The 13,357-nt window shown below is 43.8% G+C and overlaps 1 protein-coding gene across 1 annotated transcript in view; it reads left to right on the plus strand.

Moving 5' to 3' along the window:
* Positions 1 to 13,357, plus strand: part of frem3 (Fras1 related extracellular matrix 3) — a 197,075-nt gene that overhangs the window by 130,022 nt on the left and 53,696 nt on the right. The gene's annotated exons all lie outside the window — the stretch shown is intronic.

Consider the following 13,357-nt stretch of genomic DNA (forward strand, 5'->3'; position numbering starts at 1 on the left):
ATAAGGGAGGGCTTGATAGACGTCTTTATAAGATTTTCATAGTTAAGGAGAATTTAGACTCAGGAAAGATCTTTTGTCAGGCACGTGATTCAGAAACCAACGGAAACAGTTTCAATTTAAGGGTGCCCAAGGAGAATAAGAAATTTAGGAAACACAGGGTACAATTTCTGTCGGGGTTCTCTCAATTGTCCGTTCGCTGAAATTCCGGCTGGTGATTGGAAGTAACCCTTGTGGAAGTGCATTGTTAGTAAGGGCAAGCGGGGGGGGGAGGGGAGTGGGAGGTTGGTCGTGATAGAATTGTGGAACAAAGAACCAGCAGGGTTGGTGAAACAGAAAGCCAAGGCAGATTTTTTTAAAAGGCTAGATGAATTCCTGTTAATAAATGGGATGCAGGGCTATTAGTTCTGGAATCACAGTAAGAAAACTGATGAGAGGTTTCCAAAGTTAAGTTAAGTGGATCAATGGTCTATGTTTCTATATTTTGCAGCTCGCTAATTAGGCAGTGGGATACAGGGCAAGGAAATGATAGCTGATGCATTAGGAAATGAATAGTTGCCTAGCACCTCCATGTATACAAAGATCCTGTTGTTATGCTTAAAGTAGTACAAAAGGCTACCACAGTCCAGAAATAATGACTATTGTGCTCAGCAGGAACAGTCCAACTTTTCTGTGGAGACAAATGAAAGCAATTGACAATGTACTTATCCTCAGTGCTGGTGTCTGACCACTTCCTCTACTGGCTCCTTAAGAAATCTAAAACACCTTCTTACTTTGGAATGGTTGTGGATGTCAGCCTTTCATCAAGGGACCTGGGAGAAAAGCATTTCCCTCACAAACTCGTGTGGTTTAAGCTCATGTAGAGCATAAACACCGGCAGAGAACCGAATGGCTTGGCTTGTTTCTGTCCTGCAAATTCTATGTAATAAACTGATGAGGGTCCAAACTCTGCTCAAGTGCTGCAGCAGTAACTTGACATACTCTTGGTGCGGTTATATATTATCCAGATTGTGCAAAGATTGTGGATTTCAACTGGCTGTGGGCCTGCCTTGCCGACTGGGGAGGACCATACAAGGCAGTGGTGTAAAAACCATATCACAAGCCTCAGCACTCAGCCAAGTCACAGTGCCCCAAAAAATAGCGGTTGGCAGGAGGCCTGAACAGCCAGTGGCACCTACTTATATTACTGCACTGGCTCTGGTGACACAGGAGGGAAAAACATCTCCTGAGGCAGTTCTCGCGTTGTTGCCAGCAGTAGAACTGCCTGATTCCCATTTCAGTGATGCCGCAGCATTGTGAGCTAAACGCAGCATTAATGAAGTCATGTAGATGATTGTTAAAAGCTGATTGCACAGCGTGTTTATAGCAGGCCTGGCATGCTGATGACGAAATGACTATAGGTGTGCTCACATTGCCTGATTCAAAATTTAATATTTCAGAAAAGAATAATTGTGAATTGAGAAATGTGCTAAGAATTAGCCTGCAGCTCATCTATCTTTCCTTAAGCCTGTAATTTCCTGAGAACTGTGCTTGTATCCAGACTTAATCTTCTGCTAATCTCTGCTAGTGTGAGCATCTGTTCAGCTGTCATGGGACTGATATCCTCAAACCTGCAGTAAACTGTTTGGCAAGAAAAATATCAAGTGCTTCACTTGTAGCCTCCTCAGCTGTGTAATTTCCCCATGATTGACCTCAAACGTGCACACAACAGTCTTTTTTGTATCTTTTCACTAAGTTTCATTAATCCATTTTTGGAAGTTGGGAATCATTGGAGAAGAACTAAATAATGACAAAACTTTTTTTTTCAAAAAAATATACTTTATTCATAAAATTTGCAGCAATACATACAATACAGTTGTCATATCACTTTCCAAACGTACACAATACAGATTATACAATTTGCAGGTTACATCAAGTACAGTTCAATGAACACATTGTACATAATTACAGTTCATGATAGTCTAGGGTGCCTCATTGCATTACACTCAATACAGATTATTGATTACAGATTCATTACAGGTACATTACAGATTCATTACAGGTACATTACATCAATTTGAATTTTACATTCTGCCTGATAGCAGCCCCTCGGTATACAATGGCAGGAAGGCTCTAAACGGTTGCCTTTCCCCACATAGCCTTTGCGGCGGCCGCACCCAGCCTCAGTGCGTCCCTGAGCACGTAGTCCTGGACCTTGGAATGTGCCAGTCTGCAACACTCAGTCGAGGACAGCTCCTTGCACTGGAAGACCAGCAAGTTTCGGGCAGACCAAAGGGCGTCTTTCAATGAGTGGATGGTCTTCCAGCAGCAGTTGATGTCCGTCTCGGTGTGCGTCCCCGGGAACAGCCCGTAGAGCACAGAGTCCTGTGTTACGGAACTGCTTGGGACGAACCTGGACAGATACCACTGTATCTCTCTCCAGATCTTCTTTGCAAAGGCACATTCCAGAAGAAGGTGGGTGACGGTCTCGTCTCCACCGCAGCCTCCTCGGGGACAGCACAAGGTGGCGCTGAGACTTCGTGAGTGCATGAAGGATCTGACGGGAAGGGCCCTTCTCAACACCAGCCAAGCTAGGTCTTGCTGCTTGTTTGAAAGCTCTGGCGATGAGGCGTTCTGCCAAATGACATCAACAGTCTGCTCGGGGAACCAACCGACAGGATCCACCATCTCCTTTTCCCTCAGGGTCTCGAGGACGTTACCCTTTCTCCACAGATGACATCATTATTTTTGAATGCCTACTCTTTTGGGTAGTTTTATCGGACAGAGGCTGAGGCCACCACAACTTTATGGTAATTCTGTCACTCCTGATTTATATGGTCAGTATCACTTGAATGATCCTTTATAGCCCATCCTTACAGTTAGAATGGAGTTGTGGTTTAAACTAAAATCTTTTTCCTAGTTTAGATATATTTTAAATGATAAATGTTATACCATAATGCATCTGGCTTAGAGCTTCATGTGACCGGAGCACTAAATCCTAAATTTACCCCTATTGACATGGGTAGGGAATTGGTTAGGAGGTAGGAGACAGAGAGTAGGGATAATGGGTATGTAGTCCCATTGGCAGGATGTGACTAGTGATGTCCCCCAGAGATCTGTACTGAGACCTCAGCTTTTCACTATATTTATAAATGAATTAGATGAAGGAATAGAGAGCCATATATCCAAATTTGTTGATGGCACCAACTTAGGTTGATCAGTAAATAGTGTAGATAGAAGCAGACAGTTGCAAGGGGACATTGATAGACTTAAGTGAGTGGGCAAAACTGTGGCAGATTGAGCTCAATGTGGGGAAATGTGAGGTCATCCACTTTGGACCTAAGAAAGATAGATCAGTGTATTTTCTAAATGGTGAGAAGCTAGGAACTGTGAAGGAGCAGAGAGATTTAGGGGTCCAAGTATAGAAATCACTAAAAGCTAGTGGACAGATACAAAAAATAATTTAAAAGGCTAATGGAATGTTGGTCTTTAGCTCAAGGGGGCTGGAATACAAAAGGGTGGAAATTATGTTACAGTTATATAAAGGTCTGGTTAGGCCCCATTTAGAGTACTGCATTCAGTTCTGGGCACCGCACCTCAGGAAGGATATATTGGCCTTGGGGTGGGTGTAGCACAGATTCATCAGAATGACACTGAAGCTAAAAGGATTAAATTATGAGGACAGGTTTCATAGACTAGACTTGTATTCTCTTGAGTATAGAAGATTAAGGGGTGATCTAATTGAGGTGTTTAAGATGATTAAAGGATTTGATAGGGTAGACAGAGAGAAACTATTTCCTCTGGTGGCGGGGTCCAGATCAAAGGGGCATAACTTTAAAATTAGAGCTAGGCTGTTCAGGGGTGATGTCAGGAGGCACTTCTTTACACAAAGGGTAGTGGAAATCTGGAAAACTCTCACCCAAAAACCTGCTGAGGCTAGGTCAGTTGAAAATTTCAAAACTGAGATTGATAGATTTTAGTTAGGCAAGGGTATTAAAGGTAACTGAACCAAGGCAGGTTGATGGAGATAAGATACAGATCAGCCATAATCTAATTGAATGGCGAACGGGCTCAAGGGGCCGAATGGCCTTCTTCTGTTCCTATGTTCCTTCCTATGTAAGTTTATATCTGTTGTGTTTTTTGTGCTCATCAAGGCGAAGGAGAAGAATGCTGGGGTGGAATAGCATTCTACTCTCAGCACCTCAGAGACAGCATCAGGCAGCCTTTTCTTGTAAAGTTAAACCATTTGCATTGGCTGTGGCACGCAAAGCCAAACATTTTAATTCTGTTCAAAAGATAACTGTGTAAATATTTAGGGATTTTCAAATGTAACTGAAACCCGACACGTGTATTATCCAAAATCGAAACTTACCAAGTTCAGTGCAGGAATTTGTCCATTTACTTTAATAAGGGATGTGAGGTTAGTAAGTGTGCTGCATAATATGTTCACCAATCAGCCTGACTTGCAGCCTAATGCCAAGTGAAATGCCACTGTGCTTTTCTAATCCTTTAAAATCAATTGCCACAGGTTAAGAGCGCAAAGGAATTTGTTGTTTATGCGCCAAGTTCTTTTAGACAGGCTGATCGATTTTTACCGTATGTGTGCAGTGTTTGAAAAGTTCCCCTCTGAATTTAGGCTGTAAAGATCAAATGAACCAAACCAGTTAGAGGACTGCAGTTCTAATCTTTTAAAACATTTGTCAAGCCCCGGTTATTCATGTGTAAATAGTAAATAAATCTGAGTTGTTGACAGGTAAGATTACAAGAATACTTAAAGCTGGCCATAATGGAACCCCTCTATGTTTTGTGAAGTCCTGATTATCTTGTTACAAGACTTGAAAAAAAGTGTGCTAATCACTAAAGGATAGTTTTGCTCTTTGGTTTGTACTTGGGCTGAATGAACAGCTGGACTTGTGTTCATTTTATTCATATAAATTGTCAGTGTATCTCTCCCTCCCATTTGTTGTCTGCGAGAGTTTTTTTCTCTGTTCAGACAATGCATCAGCTGCACTACAGTAGTCAGTGGCTTTGGTCTCTGCTCTCTGATCTTTGGTGGGTGGGGGGTGGAAATTTCTGCAGGGATCTCCCGCTCGTCTGCCTTAACTTCAGTGGGAGAGCTGTGGAGACCCAGAAAAAATGGTCAAAATTGCGTTTATGCATTATATCCGGGGTTTCCGGGGTTTTTCCGCCAAAGTTACAGCAGACGAATGGGAGATGAGCAGAACCCCCGTGGAAACCCACCCCCTTTGTGCTTGTTTGATTTTCATTTGAAATAAGTTGAATTAAAGGTGCAAGATCATTCTATTTGCACTGATTTGCTTTGGTTCAACTTCACTTTTTCATTCAAAACATTGCCATTGTGAATCTTGGGACACTAAACCAGTGTTCCACAGTGACCTGTGCAACATTGGCTAAGGTGGTGACATGATCTGCTGTGCATTCCAGTTGTTCTGATCTCAAGTCACTAAGGAGCTTGATGATTGAGGTTTGGTAATTACTGCACTAGAAGAACATAAGAGTGCATGGAATAAGAAAAGGCATTTGGTCCATCAAGCCCATTCTTTCCACAGACCATGTATAATTTTGCATATCAGAGTCTATCCAACCCATTTAACCTGCGGTGGAAAGGTTCTGCACCAATTTGTCCCTGCACCAAAGGTACATCCAGCATAACTCCAGAATATAATTTCTTCTAAGAATCAGTTTGGCCAAATCAGACCAGTTTGGATTTGGATCCATTCCAGATAGCCTGTCCCTTTTCAAATAGGCACAACATGCATAGAGGGACAAAATGTTTCTCTCTGCATGTGTTGTAACACATTTCTGTCCTGGCAATAATTTCAGTGGCAGGTGTTGGTGGCTGAGCCTGGGAATAACTACAGATGGTAAAATAAAATCTGGCACATTGGTTGCATTCTTGTTAAATTTGTTCCTGGCATTTTTATATCTCTCCTGATAATAAAATCTCTAAGTTACATTTGTGCATGTCACGCTCCCATGACTTCAGATTGAATGCGGTATCAAAAAGCAGCAGAGTTTTTTTGATTAAGGATGCTGAATTCCGTTGTTTTCCAGCATGCAGTTTTATTCTGCGGGGAAACAGTTTACTCTCAAGCATGATTTAACATCTTTTACTTCAGACAACTTTTGTCAAAATTCCAGTGAAGAGAGCCATGATTAAGTTACAGGCCTTATTGCAATTTTACTTGGTTAAAGAGCTCAGTTCAAATGGAAAGTCAGCTATTAAAATGGTGCTTTAAACTGAGAGCTTATTAACCAGGTAAAGCATTAAAATCAATGGCCTAGGAATTGGATCATGCTGCGCCCGTTTTTCAGGTGTCTGACGGGGTCCTAAGGGTCCAGTATGGTTGGCGGCACATGTGCCCCCGTCCTGCCCACACCAAAAGTGCGCCGATGCCATATTGGTCGGCCACCCCCGCCGCCAGGCATGTTGTAGGACCCATTGCATGTTCTCGAGCAGCTCTTTGCCTTGAGGGTCCAGCAACAGACTGCAGCAAATCAGTGTGGGCTGAGGCAGTCTGGCCCAGCTCGCGCTGATAAGGGCACTTGCGGAGTGGGAAGAAGTTCATTCCATACATTGGGGTCGTCTAGCGAAGTGCACTGGCAGTCCACCATTCCATGGGCAAAGAAGCTGCAGCCATTTTGAGGCCTCGGCCTCATTTAAATAGAACAGGTGAGCTGCGGGCACCAAGCAGATGTCACAATTCAGGCTGGTCCGATATCAGGCAGCCTTAAGGCTGCCAAGCCAACAGCAAGGTAAGTCCGGGGGGTGTTACTGTTGTGGAGGGAGAGGGTGCTCAGGGTGGCAGCAGCCCAGATTATTTCTGTGGGGTGCAGAGGAGTCCACCTGGCACCACAAATGTAATTTAAAACTCATCTTTTCAGGGTCTCTTCTGCTCTATTGCCATTGAAACTGGCCGGAGAGTACACGACACACAGTTCTGTCCTAAAATGGCAATGGGGTCCTAGGTACATCATAGGACTCGGATCTGGATATTAACAAGGGCATTTTAGCCACGAGCGGTGGGCCCCTCTGAAAGTGGCAGCAGGCAAATCGTCAGTGTTAATGGAGCTGTAAGTCACCGACCCCATTTTGAGGCCGTTACCGTTATGTTAAGATCTATTCTAGATTGTTAAAATCAATCCCTTTGAAGAAGAATTTCCTGATATCAGTCCTAAAATTACCAATTACTTGTTTGAACCTCTGCTCCCTACTGTCCCCTACTTCTACACCTTCTCATTTTCCTCTTATATACCTCTCAGATGCCTCCTTTCGAGGCTGAGATTTGATGCCTGGTGTGTGTTGAGTTATACTCCATTTACATTATGGAAGCACTTTCAATGGAAGCGGTTCCGTAATTGTGTCAGGGGCAACCCTCTATGGTCCCTGGGATACGAGTTGATCATTCGATAAGGTTCCACACAAGCGACTGTGAGCAAAAATAAAACTGTATAGAATTGAAGACAACCTATTGATATGGGTAGAGAAGTAGTGAGGAGGTAGGAGAGAGATGGGGGGCTCAATTTTGAAATGGTGGCGGGTTGGCAGCGGTGGGGGTGGAGATGATTGACAGGCTGGCTGTCGACAGGAGCTGCAGCGCTGAGGACGGGGGGAGAGAAAGAGAGCGAGACGTCATCCGGCACTGGAACAGAGATTGGAGGACGTTGAAGATCGTTGGGGGGGAGAGGGGGGAGGGGAAGATCGGGGGGGAGAGGTGGAGATGGAGGGGAAGATCTGGGGGGGGAGAGGTGGAGATTGGGGGAGAAGGAGAGATCGGAGAGGGACATCAGGGGGGAAGGGGGAGATCGGAGAGGGACATCGGGGGTGGGGGAGAGGGACATCGGAGAGGGAGACATCGGGGGGAGAGGGGGACATTGGAGAGGGAGACATTGAAGCAGGGTGGAAAGGTAGGTTTATTTGTTTTTTAGCTTTGTGCAATGGTTTTTTACTTAATTTATTTTGTTTAGTTTTGCCTCATCCGGCCCTTCCGTTTCACCAGGCGTGAATCGGAAGCCGTGGGAACGCCACCCAGGTAAGTTTAAAATCATTTCAACTATTTATACATCAGAAATAAAGTACCTTAAGTACCTCAATGAGGTATATTTGGTTCTTTAACTGTCATCCCGCCAGCTTTAATTGCCGATGGGACTCCAGGATTCGTGAAGCGCGCGTGCTTACAGGCGCGTCTGTGGGAAACCCTGAAGTCGGCGGGTTGGAGCCGGCTTCCAAACCCACTCGGGATTTTTGCCATTTTCGCAGCCCTGCCCCCAATGCACCCACAATTTGATTTTAAAGTTGAGCCGGTGGTGCCCAGAACAAGGGGGCATAATCTTAAAATTAGTGCTAGGCCGTTCAGGGATTTTTAAAAATTCGTTCATGGCATGTGGGCATTGCTGGTGAGGCCGGCATTTATTGCCCATCCCTAATTGCCCTTGAGAAAGTGGTGGTGAGCCGCCTTCTTGAACCGCTGCAGTCCGTGTGGTGAATGTTCTCCCACAGTGCTGTTAGGAAGGGAGTTCCAGGATTTTGACCCAGCGACGATGAAGGAACGGCAATGTATTTCCAAGTCGGGATGGTGTGTGACTTGGAGGGGAATGTGCAGGTGGTGTTGATTCCATATGCCTGCTGCCCTTGTCCTTCTAGGTGGTAGTGGTCGCTAGTTTGGGAGGTGCTGTCGAAGAAGCCTTGGCAAGTTGCTGCAGTGCATCCTGTGGATGGTACACACTGCAGCCACAGTGCACCGGTGGTGAAGGAAGTGAATGTTTAGGGTGATGGATGGGGTGCCAATCAAGCGGGCTGCTTTGTCCTGGATGGTGTTGAGCTTCTTGAGTGTTGTTGGAGCTGCACTCATCCAAGCAAGTGAAGAGTATTCCATCACACTCCTGACTTATGATTTACTAGAATAGTACCAGGGATGACGGACTTCAGTTATGTGGAAAAACTAGAGAAGCTGGAATTGTTCTCCTTAGAAAAGAGAAGATTAAGGGAAGATTTAATAGAGGTGTACAAAATTATGAGGGTTTTTGATAGAGTGAATTGGGAGAAACTGTTTCCACTGGCAGGAGGGCTGGCAAACAGAAGGCACAGATTTAAGGTAATTGGCAAAGGAACCAGAGAGGAGATGAGGAGAATCTTCTTTATGCAGAGAGTTGTTATGATCTGGAATGCACTGCCTGAAAGGTTGGTGGAAGCAGATTCAATGGTAACTTTCAAAAGGGAATTGGATAAATAGTTGAAGGGGAAAAAATTGCTGGGGTATGGGGAAAGAGCAGGGCAGTGGAACTAATTGGAAAGCTCTTTCAAAGAGCCGGCACAGGCACAATGGGCCGAATGGCCTCCTTCTGTGTTCTACGATTATATCTAGTGGTAGGCTGCTAGTTACCACTCCCCAGACAGTATATTTATGTGTGTGGTAGTGGAACTTGATGCAAGTCAGTTCACGTTTCTCAAATATAAATAACTACCATCCTATTGCCCCAGTAAGCTTAATAGTTAATATATAAATATGCCACAGTCAGCTCATTGAGACTTTTCCCTTTGGTATTCATGTAAAGTTGCAACCACATAGAGTCTTTGTTTAGAATCATTTTAAATTTTCATTTGACTTCCATTACTTTTCACCAGTAAAAAGACTTTGCTACAGTGACAGATTGGAAGAAACATGCCTTTGGAATGGTTTGTTACCTAAACTGTTTCAAGATAAAGATTGTTGCAGGATATTCCTTTCAGGCTGTATCTTTGCTAAAATTACCCGCCAGTTGCCCAGCGACAGGCAGGGTCGAACAGATGTTTGGATAGTCACGTAAATAGAAGCAGATAATTTTGAAAAAGATGCAGTGCCTCAGTGGCATGCTTGGCTGCATGCCTGCCTCGTACAAGTACTTGATATAACTGATGATTTTGACAAATGTGAACAATATTTATGGCTTATTAGTGTCATGGAAACCAAGTGAGGTCCAATTAAATGCCTGTTGTGAAGCTTTCAGTTAGCTCTAATGGGTTCTTTATCTACGTTGTGGGACTCAATTCAGGAAGCAGTTGACATGCAGAAATTGCTTTTCACCTTGTCTGATGGGCCCCTGTGCACAGATCAGGTCAAAAAGGAGATAGCTAATATAAATTATTCGGAGATGTCAACAGCCTAAACTTATCAGAATATAAAGGAGCCCAGTTATTTAAACAATACTCTCATAATTTAAAATGATTGTATTTCTATCTCTTGAGCATTAGATGGCCAGTAGTAGCAACTATTTCTGTGATTAGGCATTTAAGGTAAGGTACACTTTTAAGGCTGTTTGTACTCTCGTCTCTTTTTTTGAAAACAAGAAAATTTACACATGGTAAGCACAGCAACATTCACAATAGCCGCCTCTTATTTCAATTGGAGTGTTCGTTCGAGCTGTTCATTGCAATCGCACACATCACATGAATGACCTAAATAAGTATTGGGATAACATTAGGGCTTTAAAGTAAATAACTGATAGATGATAATCATTAATTTTTTTAAAGAAAATATGGCCAATTTTTTTTCTTCTTCTGAAGACATTGGCTCAGGAATTCCTTGGTAGTCTTTAAGGGGGTGGGTAGGGGGAGTGGGGGTTAAGGGGGTGCCGATCAGGAGCAGAGCAGAATTTCTGCCCGCCCACTACTGGTGACCCACCATCTTGACGGGGGTAGGGTGGGAGGAAGGGGTTTCATTCCAGCACCTTGCCAGGGCTCTGGTGGGATGCCTCAGGACACTGCTGGATCTAGTTTCTGCCCCCATTGCAGCCACAAGATCCACTCCACCACACCCTGCAGACATCATGTCATGAATCCTCCCTCCCAGGCCCTCAGAATTTTTGGGCCGTTAATCCTCTGGTGGTATACCTAATTACCATTGTTCATTTATGAACCTTCACGGGGAGAGTTGGCAAGCAGTTCAATCATGAGGGGCATCACTGCAGAACACAATCTTCTCTTCACCTGATGTCCATGTACTTGCACTTCCAGCAGGGGTTACTGAATGCTGGTAGTAGGCTGATTTTCTCCCTCCCTGATCCAGGGTCAATGAGGGCAATCGTAGCAACATTCCACTGAGGCCAGTCAATTCATTAGGGACAGGGGATTGAACCTCGGGCCTAACTGGTCTGTGTGGATGAAATACTCAGTAGGTAAACTCAAGTGACCAATGGGGGAGCCCGTAACCAATCTATTTTAATTACCTTAATACTGTATGTAATATAAATAGAATACACAGCGTATGCAGATTGAAGGCATATACTGCATATAGGTGCAGCTTGAAGCTAGTGGTTTGTACATTGTCAGTTTAGCTTCGTTTAAGCTGTTCAATAAACTGCAATTCAATATGGTCAGCAAAAGCCTTGTTATAATTAGCAGTTTAAGGGTTAAGTTGAAAAGTGCTTTTATTTCTTTTTGCTTTGTTTTGGTTTTCTTTTGTTTAAAAGTGTTGAGGTCAGCTCTACACGCTTTTGTGAGTGATTAGACTGATTCTTACTAGTACCTCGTAGTCTTTACTACCAGTCTGTGGCAGAGAGATGTGACTTTATTGCTTCTGTAGACAGTTTTCTTTTTCTTAATGTTGAAGGGAGAGGCATTTCATGGAAGATACCTTTTGTGATATTCAGAACAGCGAGCCCTTTATCAGCTACAGGATGGGCGTTGCCACCTCCGTGACATCTCATTCTGCTGCATCTCAGAAACGTGATGATTTCACAGCTTGCAAGCCCCCTCCATGAGATTGCAGGGGCATGTCTTCCTGGGAGGTTGTTATTGGGAAAGAAAGAAAGACTTACATTTTATATAACGCCTTTCACAACCTCAGGACGTCCCAAAGCACTTTACAGCCAATTAAGTACTTTTGAAGTTTAGTCACTGTTGTAATGTAGGAAACACCACAGCCAAATTGCGCACGGCAAGGTCCCACAAACAGCAATGAGCTAATGACCAGACAATCTTTTTTTTGTGATGTTGGTTGAGGGATAAATATTGGCCAGGACCCGGGGGAGAACTTCCTTGTTCTTCTTCGAAATAGTGCCATGGGATCTTTTACGTCCGCCTGAGAGGGCAAACGGGGCCTCGGTTTAACGTCTCACCCGAAAGACCTCCAACAGTGCAGCATTTCCTCAGTACTGCACTGAAGTGTTAGCCTAGATTATGTGCTCAATTCTCTGGAGTGGGACTTGAATCCATGACCTTCTGACTCAGAGGCAAGAGTTCTACCAACTGAGCCACGGCTGGGAGAGCGTGCTTTGGGCAGCAGTCAAAAATAGTTCCGCACACCAATTCCGTGCATTGCTCTGCACCCAGTCTTGAGGAACAGCAGCAAATGTACCATCTACCAAAATGCAGCAGAATGCAAATGTAGACTTACCTGGTGGAAGGATCCATTGTCCCCTGTATTTAGTAAATATAGAATGAAATAATCATGTAGGTGGAATAGTGTGAAACTGGCCAAAGCAAAAGCAATCTCAAGCTGATTATCGCAAACTATATCGCTGCATCAATTATCTCTTAACAAATAACAATTATGGAGTGACCAAAAGTATTAGGAAACTCGAGGGAAATCTGGATTCTTTCCACACCATAGCTTTAGCTGTTCAGTTAGAACGCAGATATGTGCTTTTCATAGACAGTTACTCTGAACTTCCATTTACAAGCGCAGAATGGTTATGTAGCTAGAGAGAAGGTTAACAGGGCTTGTAGAACTTACGTGTGTTACCGGAGTATATTGGCCTGCACTGGATACTCTGAAATTATAACTCAAGAATGTTGAATGAAGTGCAGACCAGCATGAGTTCCAATTGAAATTTGAAACATTTAAGTAAGATGGTGTGATGGAACTCCAGCTACTGTGGCACAGAAGTGGTAGGAGTAGGGGCCAGCTGTTTCCCACAGGAATAGTTGACCAGTCTCTCGTACATTGTATTTGATGGTAAGCATGTCATTGGGAGTGGGCTTAGAGCAGGTGAACCTACACACCCTATGATCAGGGACGTTACTTGGCTTGTGGAAAAAAGCAAAAGGGACATTAATATATACCTTTTAAATAGATATGTATATAATATACACCTTTATACCTAATACTGCATCATGTGCTAACTTGCATGCCGACTAACAGCAGAAAAAAAAATCAATGTGAAGATGTCACTGCTGCTGAATGTTGCATTTCTAAAGTTATTGATCAGTGTGCAGCTACAGCAGGGTGTTATTGCTGGTGTGTCAGGGGCAAGACTCTCATTCATGTTAATTGACCTTGTTTGCTTACTGATAAGGAGACCGGTCTGAAGAAGGGAACTGACTAGTCTAATGTCCCATCCTAAAGTTGACGGCAGGTTCAAAAGAGGAACTTACCAAATT

The sequence above is a fragment of the Heptranchias perlo genome, chromosome 1 (genome assembly GCF_035084215.1).
Source record: "Heptranchias perlo isolate sHepPer1 chromosome 1, sHepPer1.hap1, whole genome shotgun sequence".
Taxonomy (NCBI): domain Eukaryota; kingdom Metazoa; phylum Chordata; class Chondrichthyes; order Hexanchiformes; family Hexanchidae; genus Heptranchias; species Heptranchias perlo.